The following is an 18,659-nucleotide window of genomic DNA, read 5'->3' on the forward strand; positions in this document are numbered from 1 at the left end:
CCACCAACATCAAAATAGTTTTCCAACTTTCCCACATCCCATCCACTAGCCAATCTGAGAGGTGTGAGGTGGTACCTCAGAATGATTTTAATTTGCATTTCTCTAATCAATAGTGATTTAGAGCATCTTTTCTTAAGACTACAGGTAGGTTGATTTCTTCATTTAAAAATTGCCTGTTCTGGAACCCAAAGTTTTAAAAACAAATGTTAAAAATTGTTTTCACATGCAACTGGGAAATAAGATATAACGGCAATGGGGTATAGAAATCTATCCTGCCCTACAGGAAAATAGAAAGGGAAGGGGATAAGAAAAGGGGGGGGAGATAGAAGGGAGGGCAGATTAGGGGAAAGGGTATTCAGGATGCATGCCATCATGGGGTTGGGGGAGAGAAAAAATGGGGAGAAAATTTGGAACTCAAAATCTTGTGGAAGTGAATGTTGAAAAGTAAAAATAAATAAATTGAACATTAAAAAAAGAAAGAAAATTGCCTGTTCATATAATTTGACCATTTGTCAATTGGGGAATGACTTCTATTCTAATAAATTTGACTCAGTTTTCTATATATTTGTGAAATAAACCTTTATCAGGGACATTTGCTGTTAAAAAATAGCTACATGCTTTTGTTCTAATTTTGGTTGCATTGCTTTTGTTTGTGATTAATATATTAATTTATATATGTTATATTAATATAATAAATTTTTTTTCTGTCCTGTAGACATCTTAAACTCAATACGTCCAAAACGGAACTCATTATTTTTTCCCCTAAAACCTCTCCATCTCTTCTACCTTCCCTATTACTGTAGAAGGAAACATCATCTTTCAAGCAGCTCAGGCTCACAACCTAGGAGTCAACCTGAATTCCTCACTATCTGTAATTCAATTGCCCCCATATCCATTATGTTACTATGGATTTCACCTTTGCAACATCTCTCCAACTCCCTTTCTCCTCTGACACTGCTACCATTCTATGGCCAGCCCTCATCACCTGAGCTATTGCAACAGCCTGCTAGTGAATCTACCTGCCTCAAATCTCTCCTCACTATAATCCATTCTCCATTAATTCACTAAAGTAATTTTCCTATAGCACAGGTCTTATCATGTTACCATGACTGGTATGCACTCCTCTTTTGCTCTGTTGATTATCCTGATTTCCTCTAGTCCCAACTAAAATTCAACCTTCTCAAGGAAGCCTTCTCCAACATCTCAATTCCAGTGACTTCCCTCTGTTAAGTATCTCCTACTTATTTTTTATCCTGTATATAGCTTACTTTGTACTATTAGTATGTTGTCTCCCACATCAGATTGTAAACTTTTTGAGTATAAGAACTGTCTTTTTTCCTCTTTATGTATCTGTAGTACTTAGCACAATGCCTGGTACATAGTAGTCACTTAATAAATACTTTTTGATTAGTTGATGAAATCTAAAAGTTTGTTATCCATACTTTTTTTTTTCTTCCTACAGAGGTGATTATTAAACTTTTACCAGAACATCACTGTCTTTTCTCTAATTTGGTTATGTCTTTCCCCCCATTAAACTCTTGCATTCTGTTTATTTTTAGGAACTTACTAATCTTCTCAACACCCTGGATTTTAGAAAACATTCTTCAATTCCCTTCATTTTCTTTTCTATGAAGGAGATCAGACTATCCATGAAACACAGTTAGCATTTCTTTAAATATGGTAAATATAAAAAAAACATTTAATATTGGATACAAGTTCTGATAATTTCCCCTATTTTCTATAATGGCTGAGGTTAACAGTCTAACTTCTTAACCTACTTGTGTGTTTGTGTTTATTTACATTTCAAGGAATTTAATACCAGGTTAAAACTTTTCAAAGCCAATTTTCACTTTGGAATAACTTGACCACTTGATTCTATTTCCTTTCCTTTGTCTCAACAACTCCACAGTCACAGACAAATGTTTGTTGCCTAGCTTCTCCTTATTATTTTTGATCCTACCTCTTTAGATTCTATTTCCCAATCCTCCTTGATCTTCCTTAATGCTTTTTAATATTCTTTATATGTTCTCTATGCTGATTTCCTTTAGCCAGAGAATAGAATATGTACCAATATCTTCTTCGGGGTTTTATCCTTTAATTTTTTTCTCAGTTTTTCCCATTTTTTCTCCAAATTTCTTCCCCAAAGACCAATATACTTATCCAGCACATGCAATTCCAGGTCCCCTGTATGATTTTCTTCTCCTTTTCCTTTGGTCAAAGTCCTTTTTTATTCTCTCACGTTCATTCTAACCAAAAACATCTATATTTTTGGATAATCTTTACTTACTTTTAAAGAAGAATTGGTTTTCCTCTCAATAAAACAAATACATATATCTTGTATAAACTTAAATCACTTTTTTTGTTTTTTTGGGTTTTTCCTTTTGTTTGTTTGTTTTTAGTTATGTCTGACTCTTCATGACCCTGTGTGGGGTTTTCTTGGCAAAGATACTTCAGTGATTTGATATTTCTTTTTTCAATAGATTTAGGCAAATAGAGGTTAAGTGATTTGCCCAGGGTCACACAGATGGTGAGTGTCTGAGGCAAGATTTAAATTCAGATCTTCCTAATTACAGGCCCAGTACTCTATCTACCGAGCCATCTAGCTATTACTGAAAAAAAAAATTTCTGTTATTTTTAAACTTAGCTGATATAAAATATTGGGGGAGGGAAGCATTATCTGCAATGAACCACTATCTCTGGTTTACATCATCCATGCAACACCTTTCCCTCTTCCACTCCCAATAAGATACAGTCTTTGCAATTTACTATGAAAACTAGTTTTCAAAATGACTCTAATAAAAGGCAGATTTTCCATCATAAAATGACAATGTTTTCAAAATATTGATGTGGATAAGACCTTGATCATGGCAGGTAGGGAAGAAATTACTTTCCTTATTTGTTAAAGGAATGGTTACCCCTCATGGAGAATAGAGAATATGTGCATTCCATTGACTTAGGAAGCAGATGTTGTCATGGGGATAGTAAGAGCTACTCAACAACAATTCTTCCTATTACTATAATTGTTGTGGATGCGGCAATAGACTAGTTTTAATCTCAGGGGCATGTTCTTTTTCTCACCTTTCATGTGTTAATTCTTTCAGATAAAGGGTTGTTTTGTTTTGTTTTTGTCCATCAAAGAACATTGTGTTTTCAAACTTTGTTTAAAAGCATCCCTCACCATTTCTGAGCAGAATCTCTCAGATCCTTCTTTTCCATCTTTCTCAATAGAAACAATGCTGATACTTGAAACAGTTGGTGTGATAAATAGACCAAGCATTAGTAAATCAAAGGGGAAAATAGCACAAAGAATTTTAATTTAGAAACTTAAAAATATTGGGTCCTGTACAAATTTGTCTCAAACAATTGCTTTTTGATAGAAAGAAATTAACACATGTAAACTGCAGTTCAGGTCCCTTGCTAGTAGCCCCAGTGCATAAACTAAACAATAAGGACCCCTTTTTTATGGTATTTTTGTTGCCTTTTTTGAAGTATAGCATTATGTTCCACGCATAAATGCAGTGTCGTGTGGAATGATCCCACATCAAAAAGGCCCCAAAGTACAGAAGGTGAACCCTTGCCATACTTTTATGCTGAAGAAAAAATGGAGCTCCTGTTGGGTTCTCAGAGACAAGAAAGAAATGGCAAGGCTTTGTTCACCTGGGTTTGTTCTAACTCCAAAAGACTAAAGACTTTGGTTTTATAGATTCAATGTTCCTATTTTGCTGGCTTTCCTGAGTAGCCAGTGTGCAGGGCTGGATTGCAGTGTGGCTGTCCCAAAACTTGTTTAGATTGGGAAAGCTCATTATTTATATTTAATTAGTCTCACTGTTTTCAAAACCAAGATTGTGATTAGTTGGAAATATTATGTTGGGGAAATTGTACATAATCAATCCTGCTCTCCCCCTTCAACCATCAGAATGACTTGGAGGGAATAACTAAGCTCACACATAAGATTTAACAGAAAATAAGGATTTTTTTTAATTGGCATCACCAATGTTGATTGAATGTAGCACCTGTAAAGTAGTAAGCACTTCAAAAAATGCTTGTTCATTTGCTGATGGATTTTTTTATTTGATATATTAATAAAAGCTGTTAGTCTTTCACATTTGATATTAGGGACTATATATTATAAGGATATTGTACCATTCCCAGGTGAAATGATAGATGTCCTTTATTTTGGGAATAATATTCCATAATAGAAATCTGAAAACCCCTGGGCATTCTATCAGTGACGTGGGGAAAATAACATTGCCACCAGTTTTCCTAAACTTGTAGCTTCAGTTTCTGATAGTTTAGGGAAAACAAACAAACAAACAAACAAACAAGCAAACTGTTTAGTTCTGTTTCTTTTTCCCTTAGATAATGATGTTAGACACTATTGATCTAGAAGGGACCTCAGTCAGGCAGCCCTTAAATATTTAATAAGCAAAAACTATGTGCCAGGCATTATGCTAAGAGCTAGAAATACAAATTAAAAAAAAAAAAGAAGAAAGAAAGAAAAAAGAAAGTTAGCCTCTGCACTCAAGGAGCTTACATGCAATTTGTAAAGACAACACAAAGGGGAGGTAAGGACATTGAAGAAGGAAGGGAAAGATACCTGGTATGGAGGCAGCAATGGAGAAATCTAAAGGAGTCCAGACTTGTGGGAAATGAGGAGATGGCTATCCTGCATGCACTCCTTAAATTGATGTTTTGGTGGAAGCCCTTTGCTACATCAGAAATCAGGAAAAGAAGTTAGTGATGAGGTCATCTAGTTCAACCAACACACTTTACAAAGGAGGAAATAGAGTCCTAGAGAGACAAATGTAACACAACCAGTGACAATGAAGATATTAGAATGCAAATCACCCTTTTCATAGGTCTGCTGCTGCTCCTTTCAGGATTACCAGTTTTAACTCTAATATCACATGAAGTTATAAAGATTAAAGCCATATGACCCTACAAGGAAAAGTTTGAGTGTCAGGTAAGGTTGGAGAAACAAGCAGAATTATATAAAGTTGTTCATAAGACATTAGTTGGAAAACAAGCTTAATTCAATCTAACCCCAAAGAAGCCTTTTGATGTTTTTCAAGGAGACATCAAAATTGTGTTCTTTAATCTAACACCTTCAGAAAAAAAGATGACATCAGTTCTAAACATTAGCCCTGGAGAGAGTGTCACATAGTGGTGAGAGAACTAGTCCTGAAGTCATGAAGGCATGGATTTAAATCATGCTTCTGACATTTGCTACTTGTATAACCATAAAGAAGGCACTAAGCTTATATGAACTTGTGTTTTCTCCTCTGTAAAACTGGAATGAATGCATAACTGAATGAAGGAATGAAAAGTTACTTACTATGTGTTAGGCACTATGATGAATGTTGTTACTTTAAATACAGAGAAACATTCCCTAACCTTAAGAAGTTTACTTCGTAAAGGGTTGTTTGAAGGCTCAAATGAGATGATATACACAAAAACAACTTACAGAATTTAAGGGAATGTCTTTAAAAGTCTTTAAATTCCAGTTGTTATGATCATACTATATGGTTTCTGGGAAGAAGACTGAGGAGCCATTTACTGATTTTCTCTCTCTAGGGAAGTCAGAGCAGAGGTTCTAACTTCTGTTTCATTTTTAAAAGGTACTTTACTTATTAACTACAGAGATTGAAGACAACTCTGAATAGTGACTTCCTATTCAGTCTCAGCCAGAGTCCTTGCTAAATCAAGGATAAATATGAAATGAGAACCTTATGTACCTGGGAAATTTTCATTTATGCATGTGAATCCTTTCTAATCTCTAGTCATGTGTACTTCCCTTAGCCCAGGGGTTCTTAATATCATGTGTGTGTGTGTGTGTGTGTGTGTGTGTGTGTGTGAGATGGACACCTCTGGCAGACTGGTGAAACATATGGACTCTTTCTCACATTAATATTTTTAAATGCACAAAGTAAAATGGTGGGGGTAAAAAGTAACAGTAGAGTGACCCTGCCAACCCCCTCAAAAATACCTTCTCCAAACAGACCTAGAAAATGCTACAGACTAAATCCTGATGTGAAAATCTGAGAAAAAGCAGCAGTGATTATTTTTTTTCCAGTCCATTTTGGCATAGGGAGTCAGAGATGTCTGTGGACAATGGGAAAGTCTGTCTAGGAACAGTGTAGGGAAGACTTCAACACCCAGAGAAAGGCTGTGTACCAGAGAAATAGGAGATTTTTAGACCCATATCTGGATAGAGCAACAGGAACGAATGATATATGGAGCCTTTGTCATTCACTACCCAGTTCTGGATCACAGGTCTGGAATTGACTGAGGAGGGAAGCTGCACACAATAATGGTGCTCCAGATTAAGGAGAGGGTAGCTGTGGGTACCAGGCCGTCAACAAGTCCAGAACAAGCAACATCAGTAAGATTCAGACCCTATGGAATAGAATAGGGTCTCAGTTCCAACTTTGAGCCTAGTCTGAAGCCTATGGAAAAAGAATCAGGGAAGGAATTCAAAACCAAAGTGATTCTGCTACTTTCAATCAGCAGAGCTTCCCAGCTGGCTAATAGTGTCTAAATCCAGGTGCTTAGACCCAAACCCAGGTCAGGAGCTTGCAGAGCTCAAACCAGAGGGAAACAATTAGATTTTGCCCTTGATCAGAGCAACTGAGTAGCACGGAAAGCTTGCAGGTGCCCATCCTGATCTGTCCCAGAGATGCTAGAATAACACAACCCTAAACAACCCAAGAAAGCAGCAACATGATAAATACAGACCTTCCCTGGTCCTAACACTAACAAAATTAGGAAACAAGGTGGAAGAATGAACAAACAAACAATTTTCTAAAAAGGATCCTACAATAAATAACTTTTATGGAAACTCAGATACTCAAAAAAAACTCAAAAAAGAAAAAAAAAAGATCCCTAAACACATACAAGTAAAACCTCAAATTGGGCACAAATTCACTAGAATTTCCTGAAGAGATAAATCAAGAGTTTTTTTTAAGACTATATAGTTTTTAGATAAATGAAATGAGTGCTAGGGCAAAAAATAGGGAAAAGTAATGAGAATTATAGAAAAGTGAATGGGAATTAACACAAAAGGTCCAAACCTTATGGAACCAACAAATTCCTTGAAAATTAGAACAGACCAAATAATAACCAATAATATCAGGAGATGAAAAACATTAAAACAAAAACAGAGACTGAAAAAAAAGAATATGCAAAATATCTCAAATCATAAAATGAAATAGGAAACAGATTGAGAAGAAAAAGGAATAATCACTGAACTACTTGAATTTCATTACCAAAAAAAAAAAAAGCTTAGACCTCTTATTTCAAGGAATCTTTTTTTAATGCTCATAAGTCTTAGAATCAAAGGACAAAATGCAAATAGAAAAGTTGTAAACATCATCTCATGAAAAAGACCCTGAAATAAACCCCCACAGAGCAATACAGATAAAATCCAGAGCTTCTAAGCCAATGAAAAAAGTCCTGCAAGCAGCCAGAAAACTTTAAGTACCACAGAGCAACAATCAGGACCACATATGAATTAGCAACCACCACTAGAATAATAGAAAGCAAGAAACATGATTATCTGTAAGGGAAAATATATAGCCTTAGAGACAGTAAGAACATGCCCAGGAAAACTGAACATAATTCTGTAGGGGGATGGAGGAGGGATCTTTAATGGTATAGAGAACTTGCAAGCATTCTTGATCAAAAGCACAGATGTGCTTAGAAAATTAGAAATTCAAACATAATCGTTTTTTATTTTAATTTTAACTTTTTCTTGATAAATGGTACTTTACTTTTTTTTTCCAATCACATACGAAGACAGCCTTCAACATTAATTTTTTTTTTTTTTTGGTAAAGCAATTGGGGTTAAGTGACTTGCCCAAGGTCACACAGCTAGTACATGTCAAGTGTTTGGTCTGAGGTCAGATTTGAACTCAGGTCCTCCTGACTTCAGGGCCAGTGCTCTATCCACTGCGCCACCTAGCTGCCCCCTCAACATTAATTTTTTATAAGATTTTGAGTTCCAAATTTTTTCTTCCTGCCTCTCTCCCAAATCCCTACCAAAGATTATCAAGTAATCCAACATAGGTTACATATATGCAATCATGCAAACACATTTCTACATTAGTCAGTGAAATAAGAAACAGAACAAAAGTGAAAGGCCACCAAAAAAAGTGAAAATAGTGTGCTTCAATCTACATTCAGATTCCACAGTTTTTTCTCTGGACATGAATAGCATTTTCCCTTAAGAGTCATTTGGAGGGGCAGCTAAAGTAGTAGATAGAACACCGGCCCTGAAGTCAGGAGTACCTGAGTTCAAATTTGGCCTAGACACTTGACACTTACTAGCTGTGTGACCCTGAGCAAGTCCTTTAACCACATTTCCTAGCCAAAAAAAAAAAAGCCATTTAGAATTGTATTGGATCATTGTATTACTGAGAAGAGCTAATTCTATCATAGGTGATCATCACACAATGTTGCTCTTACTGTGTATAATGTTCTCCTGGTTCTGCTCACTTCATTCAGCATCAGCTTATGTAAGTGTTTCCACGTTTTTCTGAAATCCACCTGTTCATCATTTCTTACAACACAATAGTATTCCATTACTTTTATGTACCACAACTTGTTCAACTATTCCCCAATTCGATGGGCATCCACTCAATTTCTAATTCTTAGCCACCACAAAAAGAGCTGCTATAAATATTGTTGTACATGTGGGTCCTTTTCCCTTTTTTTATGATCTCTTTGGGATACAGGCCTAGTAGTGGCATTGCTGAATCAATGGGTATGAACAGTTTAAACCTCTTTAGGCACAGTTCCAACTTGCTCTCCAGAATGGTTGGGTCAGTTCGCAACTCTACCAACAATGCAATAGTGTTCCTATTTTCCAACATAGCTTTAATTTCTTTATCTGAAAATTGGTTGTTTATATACTTTAATATAAATTGGGGAATGACTTATATTCTTATAAATTTGACTCAGTTCTTTATATATTTTAGAAATGAGGCCTTTATCAGAAACACTGGCTGTAAAAATAATTTCCCAGCTTTCTGCTTCCCTTCTAATTTTGGTTGTGTTGGTTTTGTTTATGCAAAACCTTTTTGATAATGTAATCAAAATTATCCATTTTGGATTTCATAATGTTGTCTGTCTCTTATTTGATCATAAATTCTTCATTTCTCCATAGATCTGACAGGTAAATTCTTCTTTGCTCTCCTAATTTGCTTATGGTATCACCGTTTATGCCTAAACCACATACCCATTTTGACCTTGCCTTGGTATACATATGAGATGGTGGTCTGTACCTGGTTTCTGCCATAGTATTTTCCACTTTCCCCAGTAACTTTTGTCAAATAGTGAGTTCCTATCCCCAAAGCTGGAATCTTTGGGTTTATCAAATAGTAGATTACTATAGTCATTGATTACTTAGTCTTTTATATCTGACTTATTCCAGTGATCCACTACTCTGTTTCTTGGCTAGTATCAAATAATTTTGATGATGGCTACTTTATAGCATAGTTTTAGATCTAGTATGACTAGGCCACCTGCCTTTGCATTTTTTTTCATTAATTCCTTTGATATTCTTGACCTTTTGTTCTTGCAAATGAATTTTGTTATTACTTTTTTTCTAGATCTATAAAATAATGTTTTGGTAGTTTGTTATGGAACTGAATATGTAAATTAATATAGGTAGAATTGTCATTTTTACTATATTAGCTTAACCTACTCATGAGCAACTGATATTTTTCCAATTTTGTTTAGATCTGATCTTACTTGAGTGAAAAGTATTTTGCAATTGTGGTCATATAGTTCTTGGGTTTGTCATGTCAAGTAGATTCTCAAATACTTTATATTGTCTATATTGTCTACAGTTACATTAAATTAAATTTCTCTTTCAATCTCTTCTTGCTGAGATTTGCTGATAACATATAGAAATGCTGATGATTGGGGCAGCTAGGTGGTGCAATAGATAGAGCACCAGCCTTGGAGTCAGGAGGACCTGAGTTCAAATCTGATCTCAGATACTTGATATTAGCTGTGTGACCCTGGGCAAGTCACTTAACCCCAATTGCCTCAACCAAAAAAAAAGAAATAAATGCTGATGATTTATATGGGTTTATTTTATATTCTGCAACTTTGCTTAAGTTGCTTATTATTTCAAGTAGTTTTTTTTAGTTGATTTTCTAGGATTTTCTAAGTATGTCATCATATTATCTGTGAAGAGGGATAGTTTTGTTTCCTCATTGCCCAGTCTAATTCATTCAATTTCTTTTTCTCCTCTTATTGTTAAAGCTAATATTTTCATATAATATCAAAGAATAGTGGTGATAATGGGTATCTTCTTTTCATTCCAATCTTACTAGTAATGCTTCTAGGTTATCTCCATTATGTATAATGCTTGCTGATTTTTAGATAGATAGTACTAATCATTTTAAGGAAGATTCCATTTGTGTCTACTCTCAAGTGTTTTTAACAGGCATGGTTGCTGTGTTTTGTCAAAAGCTTTTTCTGCATCTACTGAGATAATCATATGATTTGTGTTGGTTTTGTTATTGATATGGTCAATTTTTTAATAGTTTTCCTAATATTGGACCAGCCCTATATACTTGGTATAAATCCCACCTGGTCATAGTGTATTATCATTGTGATATATTGCTATAATCTCTTTACTAATATTTTAATTAAAATTTTTGCATCAATATACATTAGGGAAATTGATCTATAACTTTCTCTGTTTTGCTTCTTAATGGTTTAGGTATCAGCACCATATTTGTGCCATAAAAGGAATATGGTAGGACTCATTCTTTACATATTTTTCCAAATAGATTATACAATATTGGAATTACTTGTTCTTTAAATGTTTGGCAGAATTTGCTTGTAAATCCATCTAACCCTGGAGATTTTTTTTCTTAAGGAGAGGGGGAACTTGAGGTTCCCAAGCAGTACAGTTTTGTTGTCTATTTCTTCCTGTAATTCACTTAACTTCTTCTCTAAGAATCTGGATGCTATACTACTTGGCACATATGTTTAGTATTGATATTACTTCATTGTCTATGGTATCTTGTATAGCAAGATGTAGTTTCCTTCCTTCTGCCTTTTGATTCGGTCTATTTTTGCTTTTACTGTGTCTAAGATTAGGATTGCTTCCAGTGAGAAGATGACCCTATGATCTGGGCTACCTGTGTCCAGGGTTGTGACTACAGTTCCCAGCAGAGTTGCCTCTTGCCACAAGACTTTGAGATAGGTAAAAATGGTAAAATGATGTGGGTGATGTCTTTGGATTTGCAAATAAATTGGTTGTAAGAGAGGCAGAATTGAATGAGGTCATTAGCCTCACTCTCTTGCAGTCATCAAAGTCCAATGGTAAAACATCATCAATACAACTGGTGATGCTTTGGAATGCAGTGGATGACCTTGGCATCTTCCATGTCTAAACAAGCTTTAGGCACTTCACAGTGCCTGCTTCACCCACCTTCATAACGGCTGGAATCAATTGTTCTCATCTGCCCAATCTGCCTAGGGAAGTCTTCACATGCTTGGGGTAGGCAGCCCCTTAAGTCACCCAAGGGTTTGAGATGTCTTGGTTGAACTAAACCTGGTTTAGCTCATCTGCCAAAATGTTGTATCTGGTTGTAGCTGGATGCTACAGCTTCTTGGAGCCACAGGTGAGAGTGAGGTGAAATAGGTGGACACCAAATGTAGAAAGCAGCCTTGAAAAGGGCTCAGCAGCCCTCACACCAGAGGAACTAATCTTCATTGAACACACCCTACCCGGAGAGTCAAATGCAAGATCACAAAGAATCTTTGTGATGTCATCAGATTTCTTCAAAAATGAAGGATGGGGGCAGCTAGGTGGCACAGTGGATAGAGCACTGGCCCTGAAGTCAGGAGGACCTGAGTTCAAATACGGCCTCAGACCAAACTTGACACTTACTAGCTGTCTGACCCTGGGCAAGTCACTTAACCCCAATTGCCTAAAAAAAAAATGAAGGATGAACATGCCTCCAACTTCATAGTTAGAAACCCCAAGGGGGCAATTAGTCTTCTTTGTCTATGTACCATGCCTGACATAAGACATTTGGCCTTTGGTGAAGACTTCCTATGAGAGAGAACCCACTAACTCCCATAAGGCACTCTATTTGACTTTCAGAGAACTAAAATTTTTAGATATATTTTTAGGTATTTTCATATTATTATATTTTAGGTATTTTTTTCTGTTATCAATCATAAATCCACCCCTTTTCAACATCCATTTACCACTTCTAGAATTATCCACCATTTACTAAAAGAAGTAATATTATTTTTTCAGATGACACAGCTCTTTAAATATTGAAAATCAGATATCATATCCCTCCAAGTTTTCTCTTCTTTAGAATAAAAATCCATATTTCTTTCAACTGATATTCATAAGTCATGTACTCATAGACAGTAAGCAGTAAAGCTACATGTTATCAAAGAGCAATTGAATTGAAGTTTGAGTATCTGTGATAAAATCACTCCTCTGTTACTTACTACCCATGTGACAGTAGACAAGTTGTGTAACCTCTTGGGGCCTAAGTTTCCTCATCTATACAGTGGACCCTTCCATTCTAAGTCTATGAATATCTATGCCAATGTCCATTCTAGTTACCTTCCCTTTTTATATTCTCAGACTTTCAATGTCCTTTATAAAATGGGGAGTCCAGAACTGAGCACAGTACTTCTAGAAATAATTTAGTATACTAGCTTAGCATACAAAAGGACTATCACTACTTAATCTACATCTTTTTATTTTATTTTATTTATTTTTTTTATTTTTAGTTTTCAACATTTACTTCCACAAGATTTTGGGTTCCAAATTTTCACCCCATCTCACCCCTCCCCTTGCCCCAAGATGGCATGCATTCTGAATACCCCTTTCCCTAGTCTGCTTTCCCTGCTGTCTCTCCCCCCTCCCCATCCCCTTCTATTTTCCTGTAGGGCAGGATAGAGTTCTGTACCCCATTTCCTGTATTTCTTATTTCCCAGTTGCATGTGAAAAACTTTTTTTTTAAACATGTGTTTTTTAAACTTTGGGTTACAAATTTTCTCCCTTCCTCCCTCCCCACCCATCCTCATTGAAAAGGCAAGCAACTCAATATTGGCTATACATGTGCATTTATGCCAAACACTTCCATAGTAGACATGCTGTGAAAAACTAACTCTATTTCCCTTAATATTATCCCCCCCATTTATTCTATTATTTCTTTTGACCCTGTCCCTCCTCAGAAGCATTTGATTCTGACTACCCCCTTTCCCTCCTATCATCCCCCTACTCTCTTGTCCCCTTCCCCCATTTTCCTTTAGGTTGAGACAGATTTCCATACCCAATTGAGTCTATATGTTATTCCCTCCTTAAGTCAAATCTTATGACAATAAGATTCACTCATTCCCTCTCAACTTTCTCCTTTTCCCCTTCACTGTAAGAGCTTTTTCTTCTCTTTTTTTTGTGAGATAATTTTCCCCATGCTACCTCTCCCTTTCTCCTTCTCTTAGTATAATCCTCTCTCACCCCTTTATTTTATTCTCCAGATATGACCCCTTCAACTTCGACTCACCCTGTGCCCTCTATCTATCTATCTATCTATCTATCTATCTATCTATCTATATGTACGTGCATATAAATTTTTTCCCTCCAACTACCCTAATACTGACAAAGGTCATTACAAATATCATGTTTCCACGCAGGAATGTAAACAGTTCAACTTTAATAAGTCTCTTTCCTGTTTACCTCCTCATATTCCACTTGAGTCTTGTATTGGAAAGTCAAATTTTCATTCAGCTCTGGTCTTTTCATCAAGAAAGCTTCAAAGTCCTCTATTTCACTGAATGACCATTTTTTCCCCTGAAGAATTGTACTCAGTTTTGCTGGGTAGGTGATTCTTGGTTGTAATCCTATCTCCTTTGCCCTCCAGAATATTATATTCCATGCCCTGTGGTCCCTTAATGTAGAAGCAGCTAAATATTGTGTTATCCTGATTGTGTTTCCACAATACTTGAATTGTTTCTTTCTGACTGCTTGTAATATTTTCTCCTTAACCTGGGAACTCTAGAATTTGGCTACAATATTCCTAGGAGTTTTCCTTTGGGAATCTCTTTGAGGAGGAGATCAATGGATTCTTTCAATTTTTATTTTGCCCTCTGGTTCTAAAGTATCAGGGTAGTTTTCCTTGATCATTTCTTGAAAGATGATGTCCAGGCTCTTTTTTTGATCATGGCTTTCAGAGAGTCCAATAATTTTTAAATTCTCTCTCCTGGATCTATTTTCCAAGTCAGTTGTTTTTCCAATGAGATATTTCACATTGTTTTCTAATTTTTTATTCTTTTGGATTTGTTTTACAGTGTCTTGATTTCTCATAAAGTCACTAGCTTCCAATTGCTCTATTCTAATATTTAAAATTTTCTTTTTTTATTAATTTATTTTGATTTATCAATAATCACTTCCATATGATTTTCTCCTCCTTGCTCCCCACCACCCTCCCCAAGACAGCACACAATCTGATATAGGCTATACATTTACATTCATATTAAACATATTTTCACATTAGTGATGTTGTAAGTAGAAATTAAAGCCAATAGGAGCAACCATCAGAAAGAGGAAACAAAACTCAACAGGAGAGAAAAAAATAACAGCTTGGCTTCCATAGTTCTTTCTTTGGGTGTGAATAGCATTTTCCATCACAAGGCCTCTGGAGATGTCTTAGATCCTTGTATTGCCAGGAAAGGTTAAGTTTATCAATATTAGTCATCATACAATGTGGCTGTTATTGTGTACAATGTTCTTTTGTTTCTGCTCACTTCACTTAGCATCAGACCATACAAGTCTTTCCAGGTTTTTCTGAAGTCAGCCTGTTCATCATTTCTCATAGCACAATAGTATTCCATCACATTCATATACCACAACTTGCTCAGCCATTCCCTCAATTTACAATTCTTTGCCACCACAAAAAGAATTGCTATGAATATTTTTGTACATGTAGGTCCTTTTCCCTTTTGTGTGTGTGATCTCTTTGGGATACAGCCCTAGAAGTGCTATTGCTGGGTCAAAGGGGATGCACATTTTGATACCCCTTTGGGCATAGTTCCAAATTGCTCTCCAAAATGGTTGGATCATTTCATAACTCCACCAACAATGCATTAGTGTTCCAATTTTACCACATCCTCTCCAACATTTATCATTTTCCTGTTTTGTCATGTTGGCCATTCTGATAGGTGTGATGTGGTACCTCAGAGTTGTTTTGATTTGCATTTCTCTAATCAATAGTGATTTAGAGCATTTTTTCACATGACTATAGATGGTTTTAATTTCTTCATCTGAAAGCTGTCTGTTCATATCCTTTCACCACTTATCAATTGGGGAATGGCTTGTATTCTTAAAAATTTGACTTAATTCTCTATGTATTTTAGAAATGATGCCCTTCTCAGAGAGACTGGTTGTAAAAATTCCTTCCCAATTGTCTACCTTCCTTCTAATCTTAGTTGCATTGGCTTTGTTTGTGCAAAAACTTTTCAATTTAATGTAATCAAAATTATCTATTTTGCTTTTCGTAATGTTCTCTATCTCCTGTTTGGTCATGAATTCTTCTGTTCTCCATAGATCTGACAGGTAAACTATTCCTTGCTCTCTCAGTTTGCTTATAGAAGCAGCCTTTATATCTAAATCATGTACCCATTTTGACTTTATTTTGGTATATGGTGTGAGATTTTGGTCTATGCCTGGTTTCTGCTGTACTTTTTTCCTGTTTTTTCAAAGAGTGGGTTCTTATCCCAGAAGCTGGGGTCTTTGGGTTTATCAAATAATAGATTACTATAGTCATTGACTACTGTGTCTTGCATACTTAACCTATTCCACTGATCCACCACTCTATTTCTTAACCAGTACCAAGCAGTTTAGATGATTGCTGCTTTATAATACAATTTAAGATAATGGCTAGGCCACCTTCCCCTGCATTTCTTTTCATTAGTTCTCTTGATGTTCTGGATGTTTTGTTCTTCCAAATGAATCTTGTTATTATTTTTTCTAACTCTATAAAATAATTTTTTGGTAGTTTGATTGGTATGGCACTGAATAGGTAAATTAGCTTAGGTAGAATTGTCATTTTTATTATATTAGCTCGGCCTACCCATGAGCAACTGATGTTTTTCCAATTATTTAGATCTGATTTTATTTGTGTGAAAAGTGTTTCCTAATTGTGTTCATAGAATTCCTGGGTTTATTTTGGGAGGTAGACTCCTAAATATTTTATAATGTCTGCAGTAAGTTTAAGTGGAATTTCTCTTTCTATCTCTTGCTGTTGGGCTTTGTTGGTAATATATAGAAATGCCAATGATTTATGTGGGTTTATTTTATAGCCTGCAACTTTGCTAAAGTTGTTTATTATTTCAAGTAGTTTATTACTTGATTCTCTGGGATTCTCTAAGTATAACATCATGTCATCTGTAAAGAGTGATAGCTTTGTTTCTTCTTTGCCTATTTTAATACGTTCACTGTCTTTTTTTTTCTCTTATTGCTAAAGCTAATTTTTCCAGTACAATGTTGAATAAGTGGTGATAATGGACCTCCTTGTTTCACCCCCAATCTTATTGGAAATGCTTCTAGTTTGTCCCCAATTCATATTATGCTTGCTGAAGGTTTTAGATAGTTGTTATTTATTATTTTAAGGAAGACTCCATTTATACCTATGCTCTCTAGTGTTTTTAAAAGGAATGGGTGTTCTATTTTGTCAAAAGCTTTTTCTGCATCTATTCAGATGATCATGTGGTTTCTGTTAGTTTTGGTGTTCATGTGATGGATTATGCTGATAGTTTTCCTTATATTGAACCAGCCCTGCATTCCTGGTATAAATCCTACCTGGTCTTAGGATATTATTCATGTGATAAGTTGCTGTAATCTATTTGCTAATATTTTGTTTAAAATTTTTGCATCTATATTCATTAGAGAAATTGGTCTATAATTTTCTTTCTCTGTTTTGACTCTTCCTGGTTTAGGTATCAGCACCATATTTGTATCATAAAAAGAATCTGGTTAGATTCCTTCTTTACCTATTTTACCAAATAGTTTATATAGTACTGGAATTAATTGTTCTTTAAATGTTTGATAAAATTCATATGTAAATCCATCTGGCCCTGGAGATTTTTTCATAGGGAGTTCATCAATGACTTGTTCAATTTCTTTTTCTGAGATGGAGTTATTTATGTATTTTACTTTCTCTTCTGTTAATCTGGGCAATTTATGCTTTTGTAAATATATATCCATTTCACTAAGATTGTCAAATGTGTTGGCATATAGTTGGGCAAAATAATTCCTAATTGTTGTTTCAATTTCCTCTTCCTTGGTGGTAGTTTCACCCTTTTCATTCTTGATGCTAATAATTTGGTTTTCTTCTTTCTTTTTTTTAATTAGATTAACCAAAAGTTTATCTATTTTATTGTTTTTTTTTTTCATAAAACCAGGTCACAGTTTTATTTATTAGTTCAATAGTTTTCTTAATTTTAATTTTCTTAATTTTTCCTTTGGTTTTCAATATTTCCAATTTGGTGTTTAATTGAGGATTTTTAATTGTTCTTTTTCTAGTTTTTTAGTTGTATGTCCAATTCATTGATCTCCTCTTTTTCTATTTTATTTATGTAAGCATTTAGAGATATAAAACTTCCCCTAAGAACTGCTTTTGCTGCATCCCATAAATTTTGGTATATTGTCTCATTATTGTCATTCTCTTGAATGAATTTATTGATTGATTCTATCATTTGTTCTTTGACCCAAACATTTTTTAGGATTAGATTATTTAGTTTCCAATTATTTTTTAGTCTATCTTTCCATGGCCCTTTATGACATATAATTTTTACTGCATCATGTTCTGAAAAGGATGCATTTAATATTTCTGCCTTTCTGCATTGGATTGTGAGGTTTTTATGCCCTAGAACATGGTCAATTTTTGTGTATGTGCCATGTACCACCAAGAAGAAAGTATATTCCTTTCTATCCCCATTCAGTTTTCTCCAGAGGTCTATCATACCTAACTTTTCTAATGTTCTATTCACCTCCTTAACTTCTTTCTTGTTTATTTTGTGGTTAGATTTATCTAGTTCTGAGAGGGGGAGTTTGAGGTCCCCCACTAATATAGTTTTGCTCTCTATTTCTTTCTGTAACTCCCTGAACTTCTCCTCTAGGAATTTGGATGCTATACCATTTGATGCGTATATGTTTAGTAATGATATTACTTCATTGTCTATGGTGCCTTTTAGCAGGATGTAGTTCCCTTCCTTATCTCTTTTGATTAGATCTATTTTTGCTTTTGCTTTGTCTGACATCAGGATTGCTACCCCTGCTTTTTTTACTTCAGCTGAAGCATAATATATTTTGCTCCAGCCTTTTACCTTTACCCTGTATGTGTCACTCTTTTTCAAATGTGTTTCCTATAAACAACATATTGTAGGATTATGGTTTTTAATCCAATCCACTGTAAGCTTCCCTTTTATGGGAGAGTTCATCCCATTTACATTTACAGTTATGATTACTGTCTGTGTCTTTTTCTTCATCCTTTTTTCCCCCCGTTTATGCTTTTCTTTCTCCTTTCTCCTTTCCACCCCTTACTAGTGTTTTGCTTTTGACCAGCACCTCATTGGGTCCCACCTCCCTTCTGTTATCCCTTTCCCTTTTCTTC

Source organism: Vombatus ursinus, unplaced genomic scaffold (assembly GCF_900497805.2).
Source record: "Vombatus ursinus unplaced genomic scaffold, bare-nosed wombat genome assembly UNPS02014812.1, whole genome shotgun sequence".
NCBI lineage: Eukaryota > Metazoa > Chordata > Mammalia > Diprotodontia > Vombatidae > Vombatus > Vombatus ursinus.